Source organism: Cydia pomonella, chromosome 11 (genome assembly GCF_033807575.1).
Source record: "Cydia pomonella isolate Wapato2018A chromosome 11, ilCydPomo1, whole genome shotgun sequence".
Lineage (NCBI taxonomy): Eukaryota > Metazoa > Arthropoda > Insecta > Lepidoptera > Tortricidae > Cydia > Cydia pomonella.
Window position 1 is genome coordinate 5,514,560 of NC_084713.1, and position 19,445 is coordinate 5,534,004.

General features: G+C 35.0%; 1 protein-coding gene across 5 annotated transcripts in view; it reads right to left on the bottom strand.

Annotated features, from left to right (window-relative positions):
• Positions 1-19,445, bottom strand: part of LOC133522685 (diuretic hormone class 2) — a 121,044-nt gene that overhangs the window by 13,008 nt on the left and 88,591 nt on the right. Inside the window, exon 1 of one of the 5 annotated variants that reach the window (XM_061858087.1) lies at positions 2,141-2,938. The exons of the other annotated variants lie outside the window; for them this stretch is intronic. The gene's annotated coding sequence lies outside the window, so the exon portion shown is untranslated. Of the gene's footprint in view, positions 1-2,140; positions 2,939-19,445 lie in introns of those variants that run through there. 5 annotated transcript variants of the gene reach the window in all.

The window sequence follows — 19,445 nt, forward strand, 5'->3', positions numbered from 1 at the left end:
AGTTAACGGAGTAAAAAAAACGTGTGGGTGCATAGGTATCACACAAAGTTACTTTAAAGCTGGCTGGTTGGTTAAATACCGAAAATTTGAAGACTTACGGGTTATGTATTGATTATAAGGGATAAGGCATGAAATAAAAATACATTTAAATAAAGTAGCTTTGTATACTCAGTATTATTTGGCAGTAGAATTTAATTTATCTGGTATTTGCTTTACTTGTCGGTTCACCAAAGCGGACATGAATGATTCAATGAATGGATGCAATTATCTCGGAGAGACGGGACTTCCTTGACGTCGGTTCTAATTCAACTATTTGTTATGGTTTTGATACGACCTTGATGAACGTGATTGGCGGGAAACTCACGCACGGTTTTCGTTTAATTTTGGATGCACTAATCAGCGTAAGTTGCTTACCGTCGTATCAAAACATGTTTGAAACCGTAACAAATTTTTAAATCAGGAGCTCGTCCTTGTCGGGACGTTAAACGACTTGCTCGTTTCTGTATTTTCTGCCCCAAAAAACCGTTAAAACCACAGAAAAACAGTTTGAATTTGGAATTTATGAATGAATGAGAGGTGCAATTGAATGTGTTCTCCAACAGCTTGCAAGGCGTGGTGGGGCAAAATTCAAGTCGATATGTTAACACCGCACTCAAAAATTCATTCGTCTACTTTGTGTCGTTTAACTGGAGAATCCGTCTAAACAATATTAGTACTCGCTTACACTCGGACCGATAAGTTACCGCGAATAAAATGGGTACTTATACCCGAGATACAATACTCTGCTTTTCACTTCGATTGCGAAAAAAATATACGGAAATATCTGATACTTATTTACGGTTATTTTACCAGATTTATTCGAGGGTAAAGAAAAAAGTATTCAGCGGGGTAGCATGGTAGCAAACAATCTAACATAAAAACAAAGTAAATATATTTTGACATAAAAAACGAAAATGAGATGCTATGTTATGACGTAGTTCGTCAGTGTCACGTACGCGTACTAACACGATGACCATTCCCATAACTTGAGGCGAATCTCCCAGCATAGTCAGATCTCTAAATCAGTAACAATTATATATAAACGGAGGATATACTTATACTGGATATATAGGTGATACGTTTGGTAACCTATAGGCCCTTGAATCTCAAGCGACTATATGGTTCCCTATAAAATATATACTAACTTTAACCTATCACTGTTTAGACAAAAAAGCGTTTTATAGTAGGAAATCCTATTCACTTAGGCCTTTTTAAACACAGGAAAATATGTTGAAAATGTGTAAATTTCAGGAAATACGCAATTTGATGTTCTACTTGAGTCTTTAAAGCTTTAGGTTTACGATGCGCGGTGCGTGTTATGCATAAAATTGGCAAAATATTATAAGCAATGATGGGTATATTTTCATTTATTAATTTGCATTTAGATCTACGATTTGCTTTTTGTCTATCTAAAGCGAATTTTCTCAGTAGAAATAAAATTACTCAAAGCTGTGAAATCCTCATTAGACAGCTAAATTGTAGCAAATTAGCATTAGTAAACAAAAATTAGTAACGCTAACCTAAAAAATACGATTAATGCTCGATTGAAACTTATGGAAAAAACAAAAGTCTAGTGGCATTTAAAAAAGGAATCCGATATGCCAAAAAATGAAAAGGATACAAAAGACATTTCGTAAACGTGACAGTTGTTTCGTATCAAATTTGCAAGCGACATTTACCTCTCAACGTAGCGTTAAGATGTTTAGTATTGTTCCGCTCTTGTCTTCTGTTTGATGGAATTCAAGTATTGATCGATTCAATGTAGTGATGTTTGGTCGAAAAAACGATCAACAGTCACTAAAATAGGAGGAAAAAATATATGAAATGTATTTTAACTTCCGGATCTCCTAACCACATTCTCCAGTCTTTAAATGGATCCCACTCGCATCTTCTGTATGATTTTTCAACAAAATTAAAAGCTTTTGATGACCGGTTCGTTTTCTCTACTCGCGCATGTAGGTAAATATGATTTCGCTTTCGCTTTATTGACAATATTTTTATTGCCTTAAATAAACTAATTGTACTAATTATTAATTAGCAGCAAAGATGTACTAATTATTCTTTGAAGAAGTCCAAGAACCGACAAAGAAAAAACGCTTACATGTCTCTCTCAAACGTCCTGCCAATCAAACGGCTCTCAACTTCCCAGCCAAACTACCGAACCAAAATCAAAGCGCCCTATAAAAGAACAACTGGCTTATCAAGGCCCATCCAACCGTGATGTTGATACTTAACAACCGGCACTCTACAACTAATTGCATCGATACCTATACCAATTACTAATTATCGATACTAATCGACTCACAGATTTCTGATATTGTTTCCGTCGAGTCATGTAGGAAGCGCCTACATTTTAATAAAAGCGGTTTGCTTTGGGTGTGGAGTTCCACAGCAATGTAATAAACTCCTTGAAAGGGTTTTTTAAAAGGGGTGTACCTGTACCTGGATTTTTAAACATCCGCGCATGCTCGAAATAACATGTTGTTGATGGTTGACACTTTTTATGCTTGGATACTATTGGAAATAAGTAGTTTATGCAAATCGGCTCACTTTACACGGGGTCCCCCAAGGTATTCCCCAAACGAACTAGAATAACTGGGTCGTTATCAAGCAAAAGGTAGCACTTTGTCGCTTACAATAAGGACGAAATTTCTTTGTATCTTCTTATGAATAACCTGTCAAAGTGTCTTAATGGCAAGCGACAAAGTGGTACCTTAAAACGACACAATTATATTCAACTATTAACCCATTCGGCATTCAGCCACGATTGAAAATTATGTAATAGTTATTTGTGCAACAAGAGAGGAAATAACTTTGCTCTCGTGTGACACATACAACTTTTCACCTCAGTAGTGAGAACATATTAAAGGTTAAAAATATTCAACATCAAGTAAAGTTTTTATTCCTGTTTTCATGGCCTTCACTAAATTAAACAGCTACTTTGTCTCACTCCCTGGAGTGACGAAAGAAGGCTTATTTGAGCTGCTGAGGTGAAAAAATATTTTAAACGGCTGTTAAATTAATCACAAGAAATAATTTAAAACATAAACAAAAATATTAAATTATAAACGTCAGTATTTTAAAAGTAAAACTCATTTATGTTAGTTGGTTTGTATGAATAAGTGACATAATAAAAAAAAAGAGATATAACGCCCTAGGGAGTTATAGTTTTTTTTTACAATCCATAACTCCCGCGGGAACAAAATAGGCCTTAGTCCTTCAGCACACCTGCATGAAATAAGATCTTTTTCGAGCAAGTGTCATGAAAATATAATTTTATTTTAGCCAATTACCAATTATAACCTTTAGAGACCAATCACAACTTTTTTTAAACCAGGAAACAGGAAATAGTATGTATATTGAGTTTTTAAAGCTGCGGGTGGTATATATTTATGTGAAGGAAGTTATATCAGTTATATGTGTCATAAGTGTCAGTCATATGGATAGTTTCCGAGCTCAAAAATGTACTACAATCATCGTCTTTATATATTCCGTCACTGTGTTCACCAGTTGCAGTCGCACAACTAACGAATATAAACGACTTTGGTTGTATTCTCTAAACACTTACCGAGCGCATCGCAATAAGCCAGGGATAGGTACTAGGCGAAAAACTCGGAGCGTCCGACGGGTTCACGCTTCGCGCAACTTTCCCAAGCATTTTAATAGTGAAGGCCGAAAAGAGACTGCATGAATGTAGGGTTCAAATACAGAACAATAGTACAAGTACCTAATCAATACACTTGGGGACAAAAATCCCACGTCCCACGAGACGTGTCGTCAGCGACGTCGGGTGGAGTGGCAAGTGGAAATGTTTCCCTTAGTGACCTTCTAGTAGACATAAACTTATGGTATATTTTTGCTGTGACCATTGAGCTTGTAAATTCATGAACTAAACATTGGTCTTTTAAATTTAATTCGAAATCTAAATCCTACTTCCTTTCTTTCATTTTGCGATTAAATTACAGCACCACGGCCCACGTCTTCTGTGTAGTTTAGCGCATTAAACTACATGAAACGTAACCACAGAGGTATTTTAAGAAAAGTCTGTAACAGTAGGTACAGTAGGTAGGTAGGTAGGGTAGGTAGTAAGTAGGTAGGGTAGGTAGGTGTAGGTTCTCCAAGGCCCTGTTTACGCTTTGATTACTGATTGTAATGAATTCGCACTTAACATCATCACTCAGAATCAATGTGTAAACAGGCCCCGATATACAATTGTTCAAGTTTCAAGTTATACTAGACAGGAATTCACAGTGAAGACAGAATGTTTTAGAACATGTTGTTTGGTGTAAACTTGTGGTGCCAAATTTGCAGTGCTATAGTACCACCGCTGCTGCGGTAAAAGTTACTTTGGTATATTGTAGTGTACTAACGAGCAGAAGTTAGAATGTATTCTAAAGTTGGGCAATGTTCTATGATAAAGAGAAATTGCACTTCCGCAGCTAGTTGTAGCAGTTTTCTACACGTGTATTGTATTTAAGGTCAATTTTACACATTTTTAAACTAAATGGAAATATTCACCACTGCGAGAAATACCCTTAGTTTAATATGTATCTAGTCTCTTAATTTCGTGACCTGACCTGTCGTCGGAAGACATGTCCAGCAGCTTTACGTCACGGAGATAAAGATGTTGCGATGGGTGTGTGGCGTTACGCGATTAGATCGCATACGTAACGAAGACATACGTGGCAGCCTCGGAATCTGTAACGTAGCGGATAAGCTGCAGGAAAGTCGCCTTCGATGCTATGGCCATATAAGCCGCAGACCGGTAGACTACATCAGAAATACCTCGACCTCACTGTCCATGGCCGTAGATCATGCGGCCGCGGTAGGCCTAAGAAGCGATTGCTGGACGACATGATAGCGGACATGGAAGAACAATCTTATACTTGAGGATGCCGAAGACCGGGAAAAATGGAGAAGATTGAGTAGGAAAGCGGACTGCTAGGCCGGGAAAACGCTAGGTTGAAGAAGATTGAACTTTTGATTGTACAGTCAACCAATTACAATCCTAGGCCACTATAGAACCTTGTCGCTAGTCATTATGGCGCATGGTTCTATAGTGGCCTAGGAATCAAATTGGTTGACTGTACATACGGACACGTAGACTCTAATCCAATTAACTCTGCGCATACTTTGTAATGAATTGTGAAAGTGTCATCATAAATGTCAAATTATGAAAATATGACGTTTTGTTATAAAAATATGACATTTTGTCACGTCATAGTCGGTACAGTTAGCAACAATAGTAGCGGATGAAACAATGCACCTAAACCCGTGTTATCCGCAAGAAAGTTAGCTTGGACTTACAGATCGTGTCATTCACGACGACGCGTGCCTTAACTCGTATTGTTATGTTATTAAAGGATAGATTTGATAAATCTGCGCGTCATCGTGGATGACACGAATCATAAGGGCGTTAAGATTTCTGTCTCCTTTCAACTTTTTAAAATAGGCTGATTTTTGACAAGTAAATGATAAGCTGCATAACGATATTTCTAAGAAAATATTTGTGGTGTAATTAATATAATTGCCATGACCACTAAAATGTAAAATGTGACGGTAATTAGATGTAACCGCACAGCTTTAACAGCCTGAAAATTAAAGAAGGAAAATGTTAGCAGGTATTTTGTCAACAAATGTATAGGTTAGGTAGGTAATTATTTAACTAAAAGTAGAAAATCTGAACCTTGGGCAAATATTTCTTGACAAGTCGTGTTGTGTACAAGGTTAACTTTTATTTAATAATATCAAAATAACAATTTATTAAAAAATATGACATACTGACACGTCAAAGTCGGTACAGATATGGTACAGGTAGCATCAATTGTTATTGGATGACAGTATAACGTTTATGTAAATACCCTAGTGTTCTTATTAATATAATTCATATTGAAAATCTCCCATGTAGCCATAAATCTAAAGTAGATAGTGGATTTGATAGCTAACCCTAATAGTACTCCCGCACATAAAAGTTCCTACAAAACCGAAGTTTGACAGCGATTCAGGGCCGAATCAAATGTTCTCTCTAATGTATGGAACTATCCCTTTCGGCTAGTTAGGGTCGTCAAAATTCATACGATTATCTTATCTGTGGCTGTGCACGCAAAAGAACGTCAACTTTTCCCTAATAATTGCTCGGAGCAACGCTGAGCCGAACGGAGCCAAGAACGCCCGGACGTTCTAGTTTCCTCCCACTACTCAAATAAGTTGTAAGTACCTTGGTCTAATTATTGGTGCTTCTAAAGAAAACGCCTGCTGTTAAATCTTATATTACTCGTATGTTAGAAATAACTTCCTTTCATCCCTATAAAAATAGGACAAATGCTTCGTTTTCACCCACGTTACCAATTATAATCCAAAATTCGACAATTTGTTAGGACAAACGGCAAAATTACTGGGTGATTAGACAAGATGCCAATCGTTCGCTCCGTAGCGAATACTTTAATCTCTCTTAATCACTCTTTCATATTAGTGCCGCAGTTGCGTTTCGTTTGCTACGAGCGTAAACGATAGGCCTGTTGGTTACGCACCCTGGTGTAATTCATATCGTCACCAAAACACGAGACATTTTAAGTGTGCCTCTAATTACTAACAGTTATCACGGATTCAAAGTCACTTGAAAAATTGGGTTTTCGAAAACTCGATTCATCCGCGCTCGAAAAACACAGCGGGGATAATTTGGGATTCATTTATACTTGTATTCATTACCTAAATATGTTCACGTTAAATAAATTGTAGGCATTAAAAGGTAATATTGATAAATAATTTTGAGGTCTTTGCGAAAAAATTGACTAAGTATAAACTATAAATATTGTAAAGAGTATAAATACATTGTCCAATTTTTCAAGTCTGGTTCTTAGGACGATGAACGTCAAAATCTACTTTCTTATAGCGCTAAATCAAGAAATTAAAAAAAAAATCATTATCACAGGAATACCGATTAAAATGTTAAAATAATTTAATGAAAAATTATTCCTTTAATTTATGAAGTAGTGTATCAAAAGATTTATTTTACATTTTCTCTACATTTTCTTCGTCATTGATAAGTAAATTATGAACGAACGTTGCGTCGTCGCACATCTTGGAATAATTAAAAACTCATCAACAACTAACTTAGATTAGCACCCTTCACACGTGATAGCACTTAAAAGAGGTAAAAGGAGGGATCAGTACTTTATACTTACTTACGTAATAAATATAAAAAAAAATGCTGTATTAAGCATTAAGGAACTTGGTTCAAAATTGCAAGGATTTCGATGTCGCGATGTTGACTGTACTAAACTTTTAAAGATACACATGCGTGTGTTAGAGGTACACGTGCTTTGTAACACTTGATAAACAAACATTCTTCACCTCTAAGTCCCTATTTACTTTATAAATTAGTTTATAATTGTATAATTGTTTATAACCGCAAAACTCAGAAGTATTGAATTATTATAAAATGAGGTATTTTGAAATCTGAAACTGAATTTTACATTTTATAATCCTGCGAAACACAATTTTTCATGTACCTATTTATTTATATAAGTACGTGTTTCTTAACTTAGCCTATTTTAGTGTTTTGCTTAAGGGTAAAGACATATTCCCAGTTTTTAATCCCACTATCGGCCCAATTTGAAGAATGATTAAGTATTATGTTTAAGATCTTAGAAAGATCTTTAAAAGATCAATAACTAAAAGACATGTCAAAATTGATGTTTATTTCGATTCCGCTGTGATCCCAATAAGATCTATCTACGATATTCTAACGTCAAAGTGACATCGGTTGCCCGAATAGAGCTGCTTCTGTCAATTATACGACATACAAACGATATCTAAATGAGAACTTATCTAAACCAGAACTTATCGTTATTGTATTTCATTCTTCGAATCGGGCCGTAAGTTCTCTTTGGTCGTCTTTTACCCCATAAATCTATATAGGTGCGAATGAATAAAAATATACACAACATATTGCAAGTCGTAGTAAACTATTTTTCCTTATTCTCAGAGCCATTCTATCAAGGTGCGGGTATAATAAGCATTTCTTTGTTTACGTCTAAGAATGCCCACGTGTATTGTGAGGTAAACAAAGCCTGTAACAGACAGGAGATATCTTATTTATGAATAATACGAATGTTCATCTAAGATAGGTATCATTAAATCAGCCCACTCTACTCATGCTGGTAAAAATAGGTTTTTGAAATATAAAATTATAAAAGATTAAAAAACAGTTGCATAATATAATGCATTATATTCGTGGTTAATTGTTAATCAGAGCTGTCAGGCAAAAGTCAGTAGCTTAAGTGGAAATAAAACAAAAAAAAGAATCATACCTGAATTTGAATGTCATATTATTAGAAAAAGGGGGCTGCAGTGCCCGCTGGTACCACACCGCTGTGTGGTCCATAATATTTAAAACATAAAAATCATTTATTGCAGACTCTCTGGATCCATAGTTGGTATGGTACAACACAAAAACAAAATAAAATAATATTTGATATTGTTCAACGTTATAATTATTATCCCATACACCAAGTTCTAATTACTGACCGACGTGCGTAGGCGTCTAAGATAACGAAACTAACCCACGTTTAAAAACTAACCTTTAGTTTGTTAAGAAAGGGATTGAATTACGTTACGTGCGAGCAAATCTGTAGGTAGAAAGAAGTGGAAACAATAGAGAATTCCTAAGAATAGAGAATTCTTAAGACAATAGAGAATTCTTAAGACGAAAGGGGACGACCGTTTCGAAACCACTTTTCCATACAAACGTAGTCTCCATTTTCCTCTCTGGATATTAACTTTATTGAAAATATTTTGACTCAATTTGATGTGTTTTAATCATAGCTGGTTGGGCATAGCTTTTGGTTTGATTTTTTATTTATTTTATCAATATTATAAGAGTTAGGAGCATTTAAAATTTTGTATGAAACCTGTTTTTCGCTCCTTACTTTTATAATAATTAAAAAAAACGAAAAAATCTAACGGTCGGGCATAGCTATAACTAAAATACATAAAATTCTGTAAAAATATTTTCCATAATGTCTATAGGAGGAAAATGAGAACTACTTTTGTATGTTGAATCGATCGTCCTCTTTCCTCTTAACAAATATAACAATGTTTCATAAAATAAATTAGAACAAGGTAATATAATATGTAGGGTATATGTAGGCGGCTGGCGATAGATAAAAAAGTTTACTCTTTCTTTGTTATGCCTTATTTTGTCAGTAACAAAATAAATTCATTTAGTAGTGAAGTGTTTGGATTGTGGGCTGATTCAAAAATATAAATTTTCATTGTTTTACCTCGCATCCCATAATTTCATCCTACACAATAAAATAATAATCAGTAATTAATTTGAAAACTTTTTATTATCATTTCGGGGTCGCGTACACCAGCACCACCTGCCAACTTTGACGAATTTTCTACTATTACTTACGTTCTTACTGCGATGTGTGATAACTGATAAAACTTGCTACTTGTATGTTCTATAACAATATTTGCCTATTATAGTAGTTTATGGGACTGCTACATAGTAAAAACCATCATTTTCGATAGTATCGCCTTTGTTTAATTTCACAAATTTTCAAATGTTGGTAGCGACCGCTAAATATCAATTAAAATATATATAAAAAATCTAGAGTGGTTAGTAATCATTTTTATGGTTTATAGTTTAAGATGTTTATTTCTCAAAAGATTACAAATAATCACTTACTGAGCAATACAATTTCAACTTAACATAACACAAAGGAGAGGGTAATTATGCAACTTTCAACTTCAATTTTTATTTTTAGAGTTAGAGAGTAAAAAAAAAAAACAAATAAAAATAATATTGTCTTTCTTTCATTTTACAAATTTCCAAACGGTCGGTAGCGACGCCTAGGTACATATCGATCTAAAAAAAAAGGTTCTCGTGTTTTTTATTGCAATAGGACATTTGTAGAGGGTGAGTGTAAAAAAAAACAGTTCGTATCACCTATTGGATAGGCATTTGGGGCATCGCTAATTTGAAATTTGTAACAACACAAGGTGTGCTAACACTTTATTTAATTAGTTAAGAAGTTTTGATTAAACTCAAATGGAACGGACAAATGTTAAGAAGGGATCGCATACACGCAACCTATTCTTAACTTTAAAACCATTAAGGATGACTCACGCTAGACCGGCCAGTGCCCGGGCCGAGGCGTCCGACACGTCATTTTCTATGACGGCTAATCGGGATGGCGTGGTGCTTTTCATAGAAAACGAAGCGTCGAAGCTCCGGCCCGGCCCTGTCCCGGTCTAGCGTGAGTCATCCTTTAACTGTAAAATAAAAGCAACCATAACAATAGATCTTAACAAGAACAAAATGTCACCACTGCATCTGTAACATAAATCCAACTTATCCAACAATATCTTTCCTGGCACAACTGTCTTTGTAAAGTGGTGTCGTCTCTCAAAGCGCCATGCGTTCACTTTGTGCCAATGTGTTGTGCAAGATATCTCTGTGTCTGACGATGCAAGATGCTACTAGATATTATTGTATTAGAAACGGATTGAAACACGCAGTCCACTTTACTTTCTAGCTTTAGTTAGGGAGGTATATGTCATAGTTATTGTCAACTGAAATGTTACTAACTTTAGTGGCATTAGAGAGTGGAGGCCGGGCGGAAACCGCAGTGTTGCAGGCCAAGTAGAAAAAAATATGCTCAATTTGTTTATTCGTAGGTTTACACAGCTAAAAATAAATTACGCATCTGCTACTATTTGATGGTTGAATGCCAAGACGATGTCACAATTAGACGTTTAAAAACAAAAGAAGGTTGCTTTACAAGACAATTAAGGTGTGTAAGGCTGTATGAAATTCCTTCACATATTATCTTCACTCATCGCATCGTATACGTCGTATTTCCTTTCCGGACCCAATTTAAAGTAAGTAATATCAACATTTCATTGCATGTTTGAGATTTTTTTTATTTAATTAATTCGTTAAGACGTCCTGTGGGCAAAGGCGCAGAATATAGCTCTTTATTTCTTTATTAGTACTATTTTAAGCGACTCGAGTCTATTATTTGGAACATTAAATTACTTGGGTAAGGTTGTAGATTTTATGAAGAATTTGCTTGGTGCAGCTCCTTTTGCTGCGCAAAATTATGTTGTAGTAAATAACTATGGTACCATCTAGAAATTAGCTAACTTCAAGCTATTTCAAGTTAACAAATTTTAGACGGTTGTTCATCAAAGGTAACCGCAAAAATTATGTAGAAACCACTTGAAGCTAAACGCTTACAATACAGGTTGTTCCAAAAAATTGTTGTCATTTTTAGGGTTCATTTACGTACCGAACATTAGGCTTCCGTAGTCAACTAGGTAACCTTATAGTTTCGCCATGTCCGTCTGTCCGTCCGTCTGTACGTCCGCGACTTTGCTCGGTGGTCGTTAGAGCTAGAAAGCTGCAATTTGCCATTTTGCTTCCATCCTATGGCAAGAGGTGTCGTTTGATAGGTCTTATAAAAGTAATAGGGATCTTGAAGAGCCATTGTTTAATAACCCCCCCTCCCCCTTAAAATGTCCCCGCTGTAATTTTTGAACTATGGGATTTTATTCAAAAAATATAAATAAAATCGCGAAAGTAAAACTTGGTAAAGGCTTTCAAGGAAAACTATAATCTCCTCTAATAGCCCACGTTCGAGGCAGCCTATTTTGACGGTCGGGTACCTACGGAACCCTCAAATGAGCATGGCCCGACATGATCTTAGCTAGTTTTTTATTTACTGCGGCATGTTATTGATAATTTCAACAAACACTTCTGTATTAAAGCTAAAGGAGAATATATCTTAAATGATTGAACTAAAATTATCAAACGTATAGGCAAAGATTTTTGTAAGTAAACATGCACATTGTACATATTATTATTTTCTTTAAAACACGCGTGTTGGCGTTTCCTAAGGTTTCTTAAGTTAGTTATTCAATTCAATTAAGGTATTATACTCAAAATATATTTTCATTAAACACTCTTAGTTTTCTGAACTAAAATCAATGCGCTCTCGCGGAGCCAAATTAATTCAGTGTTGAAAGTAAATTCCAGTACATTAAATTGTTATTTATTGCTAGAAACTTTAGTTTCATTTGCCCGGGGTTTAAAATTTGTAAGGAAGTGCAAAGTAAGCTTATTAACAATATTAGTTGGGGTTTTCAATTGCAATACTATGTTTCAGAGCATAGATAATTATGCACATATTTACCTCTCGTACCACTAAGAACCGAGCAGACCAAAAAATCCAAAATTGAACCACAACTTTTGTAAAGATAATCTATAAAGGTATTTTAGTGACGCATAGGTTTCATTTCAACCAAAAGTGGTGATCAAAATTTATTGCCGAGTAAAATACAATTTGAAAATACTGTACATTTTAAAGCTTAGAGAACTGACTACGTAGGAAACATATGCCTTCACCTAGCCCTTGACGGCACCCGACTCCACGGCAGACCAAAAAAAGCGATAGCTCGATGTCGTGAAAGCGGATATGAGGGTAAACGGGCTCACACGAGAAGACGCCCTGGATCGTGCAAAGTGGAGGAAGGGAAGTAGGAAAGCGGACCCTGGCAATGGCGGGGATAACACTCGGTAGAAGAAGATGAAGCTTAGAGAACTCATGATCTTTAGTTCTTTTCACGTTATTTTTCACTTTTAGACGATAAAATGCAACTTTGCATTAACACACTGAATTAAAAAAATTTACGAACTCTGCCTTTCCGAGCGGGTGTTGTAAACATATATTCAAAACAACCTAGGTTAGCCACGAAATACTAGTAAATTGTTGAAACAAACAAGAATAAAGCGGGTTTATTCCCTGGAAAGTCCCTGGGTCCGTTAATCGCAACAATTATCCTGGCTAGTAAAAGTCTACGACTGGAGGGCCCGGACGGGACAAGGACAGAGTAATAATGTTAATTTCCGTAGATTTTTTGGGTTAACATTTAGATAGTTTCATAAAAAAATTATTTATTTGAAAAGTATTTTAAAAATATCCATTTATATTACAGTACTTACTATCATTTGTCTCATTTCCTTCTTTCCTTTGAACAGTCATCGTAGCAATTTATTGATAGGTAAAAGAAATATGCCAATTTATTATTTAAGTTACACTAGAAAACAGAGGTATTATGTATTATGAATATTAAAGAATAAAACGATAACTTCCAAACGAAATGATCGTGAATTTAAGTACAACGCTTGTTTGCGCGCGTTAATTACATTTGAACTTTTTTCCCTTTTCTCTAAGAGGAAAGAATTCATAATAAACGCAGTACACGTACCTTATACCAACTTTATTTTACCGTTGGCTAAACGGAGAACTAACGGAGTTTCATACAAGCGTAGTCCTTTTCTTTAACAGTGGCGCCGGCGTCGACAGCACGATTAAGTTTGTGCGGTCGCAGTCATGGTGGATAGTTGTTTCTTTTATAAATAGGAAATTAAAAGACGAAGGAAATAGCCTCTTACAGCCAATAGAAGGAAGTTAGAAATGAAGCGAGTTCTAGTTATTTTGTATCGATTACTTTTAGTGCTAGAGGGAGGCTTTAGTCTAGGTACGTCTTTCAGGATTACTGCTAGGTATGTTTTGGTTTGTAAAAACTGCATGCCTTCTATTTGTGTTGTATCGACGACGTATTTATTAAGATTAATAATGACAGTTGAAACACTTGTCAGACGAACACAATTTTGTTTCACAATATAAATTATACATTTGCAAGTTGCTTGCCTAGGCATTTTCGGGCTCTTAGTTAACATGCAACGTAACAGAGCATCACACTGCCCCCATGCTGGCAACCTTCAATCTTAACTCCTTGCTTGGTGACCCTTAGTGTCATCTATGAATTAGCTTGTCAAGCATTAGGACGTTTACCGTACAGTCAAGTGCAAAATTATGTATCGAATAAATCGTCTCATAAATAGAGTCTGGCTACTGAAATATTACACAATATTTTAGCGGGAAATTCAAAAAATCTAGGGCCGGTCATACTGTGTGTAGTAGGAATTATAGTTTTGATACTAGAAAATATTTTTGATTTTCTGTGCACACGTAAGGTACCTAAGGAAATAAGTTAATTTCTACCTCTATGTAAAGTACAAAGACATATACAAATTGTGTAGACATATTTCGCCAAGATATTTTTATATATTTTATTAATTTTATATCAATTTATTACTGACCAGTCATTCCACAGATTTCTTCTAAATATTAGTTTTCAGTAACTCGTTACGTTCCAATGTTTTGATTTAATTGATATTTTACAGAACTTTCAGTTTATCCGTTTCTTTACACACTTGTCCTGTTCATGAGATTCAGGTATTAACAAATTCACGTACTTAATCAAAGTTATAGGCAAATGTTAGAACTAGTACTTAAAGTATCAAAATATTAATAGAGAACCAACCTACTAAATTGTTTACGACTTGTAAACATAGCAGTTTTTCGTTATAGAACGCTTCACGTCGACTTCGCACATTATCGTAATTATTTACGAGCTTAAATAATAGTTTCCGGACCTCACTCGTTATACTCATTATTCATATTATTTAAAATAAACCCCTTATAAACCGCGAACAATTTGAACGAATGACATAAATTGACAACAGGCATTTAGCTTTTTTTAAATCATAGACAATTGGTGATACTACATGGAAATATCTGTCAACAATATTTGGCTAGCCAGACTCTACCTATAGTATTACGCTCTTATTACACTGGAATAAGATGCTATGGGACATATTTTTGAGTAAGATGTGTACAGCCATATTTTTACACTTGACTGTACATACCAAGGCCCCAAAGCCGTTTGTTCTCAATACAGAATTGAATACTCAGGCCGTAGCCATTTTGATGGTTACAATGCTGTGTATGTCTGCGTAAAAATGATTTTTAGGGATGTGGACTGGTCGATTTTAATCATGTTATAATATATCGATAAGCGCCACAGCGATAATTGAAGCTTAGATATATTGACTAAAAATAAACATCTTAGAAATGCTCATACATATTTTAGTAGTTATTTATGTTTTGTAATTAAAAATCCGAACTTTCCCTTCGTTTCAACCTGTGACGTTAAAATTGTGACCACAATAAAAACTAAAAGCTGTTTCTGTTAATTTTAGGTATAGTTAAATATGGTTAAACCTTTCAAGTACAATTATAATTGCACGAAATGTCGATAGTTTATCGATATGACTTCATCGACATGGCCACAGTATATTGTTATACATTAAAATGTGTGTGTGTGGGACTTTGACTTCATCTTTTGGATCTTATGGTACTACCTACGTGATGTTTGAAAATTTCTCTTGTTTTAAATATCTCATTTTTCTTAATAACCAACATCAATTGAATAAAAAAAACTTTTCAGTCATAGATAGATAGAAAACTGATGATCTTCTTCTGTTAATAATATTTTTTTCGATTTTCAACAGATTAAACCTGACATTGCAGAATAAAACAAAAAGATAATATGCATTTTAAAATTAACTCTAAAAACCTGTAGCTGCCCCGGGCTTCCTACGAAGCTATCGACAGAGGCACGGAATGCATTATTTGTAGAAAGATTTTAACATATCCTAAACAAACAAAATCCTTTTAAGTATTGCGCTCTGCATAAAGCTTTTAAACCATTTCTCTTAAAGTATTCCGAAGCAGAGTGTGAAGTCTAGTTTCAAAATAAGAAGTAAAGGAAAAGTTTCATGCTGATAATATATGTGGCTTTTCATCAGATAGGTCCTTATGGTTCATGTGCACAAGGACTTTTCTCTGATGAAAAGCCACATATAGGGTCTGTCTGTTGCAGCTTACGTAGGAGTAATCCGAAGGAACTTTCGAGTTTTGAATATTATACAATTCGACTTGGAAGATGAAAAGGTAAGTTTATATTAAGTAAATTAATTTTAATGCTTATAGTGCAAAACTTGTGAATCATATAAAATATCAACTTCCATAGCTGGCTCTAGGCAGTGAAATAATCGTGCCAAAATAGTTCACTAACAGCGTGAACTATTTTGGCATATTTAAACCCCTTATTCATATATAACTTAGAAACCTCGTACAAAACCTCTGTTAATTGTTTTTTCTAACAAATGTCAAAATGACGGATGGCACGGTTTTTTATACTACGTCGGTGGCAAACAAGCATACGACCCGCCTGATGGTAAGCAGTCTCCGTAAGTAGCATATGTGCGCCTGCAACTCCAGAGGAGGAGGGATTGTTCGATTTGACATCTGTTTGAATAACGCCATTAGAGATTCATTGAAATTTGTCATTAATTTTTTTTTGTTGTAATTTGTGATTAATAATTGTTTTTTGTGGTTAGTATTACAGTTTAAAAAAATACCATTAATAACTGAAGTTTTTCCTAGTGCTGTAAAATAATTTTCCAGATCAAAAAACTTTAGAACTTTGGGGCGGCGTTTGAGGGACAGGGGCAGCGACCCCCGTGCCGGCTCTTTCCTGGGGGCCTACCGCGAAAACTGAAATTCGCAAATTGCGCTGATTTGTCTCTTTTTTCTCTCATTAAGACGTCATGAGAGTGACAGAGAAAAATGCCTTGCTCTTTTATAGCCCTGATTCAGCAAATATCTCTGGCTGTGCAACGCGGCAATGCCGCTAGTGTTTTCGGCACGGGACATAGGTCTTTTGATATACAATTAGTCTAAATGACGTGTACAATCAGCATCAATAAAGATCGTGTTATTCGCGATAACGCGTGCCTTGATTCATATTGTCATATAATTAAGGGTTAGATTTTGATAAATCTGCGGGTCATCGTGGATGACGCAGCGGATGAAACAACGCCCCAAAAGTATGTGACATACCGGAATTATATTTCAAATAGTTATATATGTACAGTTCGCGTTCTAAAGTACCTGTCACAGATACTGAGACTTTTTGTAAAGCTAATGTGGAATTCTCGACGCGTAGTTTGATCCGGTACTTTTGATGCTGACTGTACCTATGTAGATTAGTGTTTCTTGCAGATATATAAGAAGTTACTTTACTCATCCTAAGCTACATTATAATTCATGTTAATCGGTTGCTTTTCATAATACCCAGACGACACCTATTAGACACCTCTTAGGACACATTAGGATTAACAATACTTCAGTTGATATTTAAATCACTAAGACGAAAGTGGAGGACCCTTTTCATACAAACGGAGTCCTAATTTTCCTATCTGGATATTAACATTATTGAAAATATTTTTACTTAATTTGTTGTATATCAACCACAGCTATGCCCCTATGTTAGATTTTTTTGAATGTTTGATTGTTATAAAATTTAGAAGCATTTAAAAGTTTGTATGAAATCTGTTTATCGCTCCTAACTTTTACAATAATAAAAAAATCGAAAAAAGTCAAGCAGAGGAGCATAGCTATGGTAATTATACAACAAATTATGTAAAAACATTTTCCATTATGTCCATATCCAGAAAGGAAAATCGGGACTACGTTTGTACGGACAAGCGGCCGTCCTCTCTCCAAGAGCTAAGAGAGAGATTAAGAAATGGCTACCTCAGGTAACGGTCTCATTTATAAATGCAAATTAATACTTTGCTAAGTCAACCGAAATACATTAACCAGAAAACCACCAATAGAGTTTAATTTAAAATCTAAAACAACGAGTTATTAAGAGATATTACGATTCTTCGAAACTGGCATTCCTTTAAGGCCGTTTCGAATCCCCGAAGTGTTGGATGGAATTTGCATAGCTTTGTTTCATTTACATCGTAAAAGGAGTACCAAAGACTTTCCCTCTAAGACTCCGCTTTAAGAAGCGCGATGTTGTAATGAAGACTGACCGATCGAAGTAGGTATTTATAGGAGCTCTTGTAGAAATACTCTTGAGTATTCATTTCTGAGTTTTTTGTGATGAAAGCAATGCTAATGTTTATCGACTTTACGGGTATTGGCGGGTATGAAAGGACACTTGACAGTAGGCATATGTCAAATGGTATGAAAATGTGTATTCTCCAAGGTATACATTTTCACAATGCCGAGCGATAATAATCAGTTTTATTCTATTTGTAATACGGCCCGAATCGTGTTAAGCAATTATATTGTAATTTTTTTTGGAAGAGTTTAAGTGAAGAACTGAATTTTTATAAAATCTTGAAGCTTGTAATGCCAGCAAAATTCTAATAATATATGTTAAGAAACTTTTCCTTGTATCACAAGTTTAAAACTTTTATGATACTGTTACCAGATGCTAAACGTGGAAACACACTGAAAAAACAATAGTTGAACTCCTTAGAGTTCGTAAGTAAAAAAAATACAGAACTTAAGTAATAAGGAAATAAATTTTGTTCAATATATTTTAATAACACATCCGATTTTCTCCAATACTAAATGAGTATGAGTGTATCTGCGCGGTGACCACAAAATGTCTTGATAGCTCGATCGATTAGTTGTTTGTTTGCCGATGTGATATAAAAAAAAGTTTAAAGTGATCTGTGAAGCATCCTTCAGGGTCTTGCAAGTCTTCAATTGCGGGGGCTATAAATTTAGAAATGACTGCTTTTAGGATCTTTGAAATGACCCGTGGACTGTTAAACTGTTATAAAACTCTTGTTTGTTTGTACATACATATCAAATGTGAGGATTATAATTCTAACTCACGAGACTAGGTTTAGTGGATATAATTCGTGTCAACCACGATGACGCACAGATTTGTTAAATCTAATCTTTAATAACATGATAATTAGAGTCAAAGCTTGTGGTGTCGTGAAAGACGCCATATATACAATAGGGTTGTTTCCATCTACAAATCTTAGGGCAGAATCGTATCCCAATAAATTCTTTTGGATTATAAGAACATGTTAAATAACTTTTAGGGGACCTGTAATGACCATATTTTTGTAAATATTGAATTTAAAATATCTTTTCGCACACGTCACGTGACCAAACTCGAAACGTCATTGAAGATTCTGATGACGTCACAACTCTCGGATTGACACTGTTGACAGTTAGGCGATAAACAACAAATGACAAATGTCAGTTGACATTTCGTATCTTCTACGTGTGTATGTAGTTATGTGTCAAACCGTAAACTGTGACGTCACACAATTTTCAAAGAGCGTTTTGGGCGCGAAAGCATCTGTCAAAATATATTTTGTTAATTTAACATATTTAAAGCCGTTTTTAGTGTAAAAGTTGAATTTTAGGGCAACTTTTAGTTAATATAGAACGTAATACAAGCGTTTCAAAAAATTGGAATCAACCCTATTATTATTTTTGTGATCAGTGACGCAGGCTTCGTCAAGTGGGCACAAAAATATTGCTAAGGATTGCTTAAAAACAGGGACCCATTTCTCGAAAAGTATTAGACTAATATTATTAGTCCACGAACTGTGACGTCGTATGGGTTACCATGGCAACACACTAATAATAATAGACTATAGT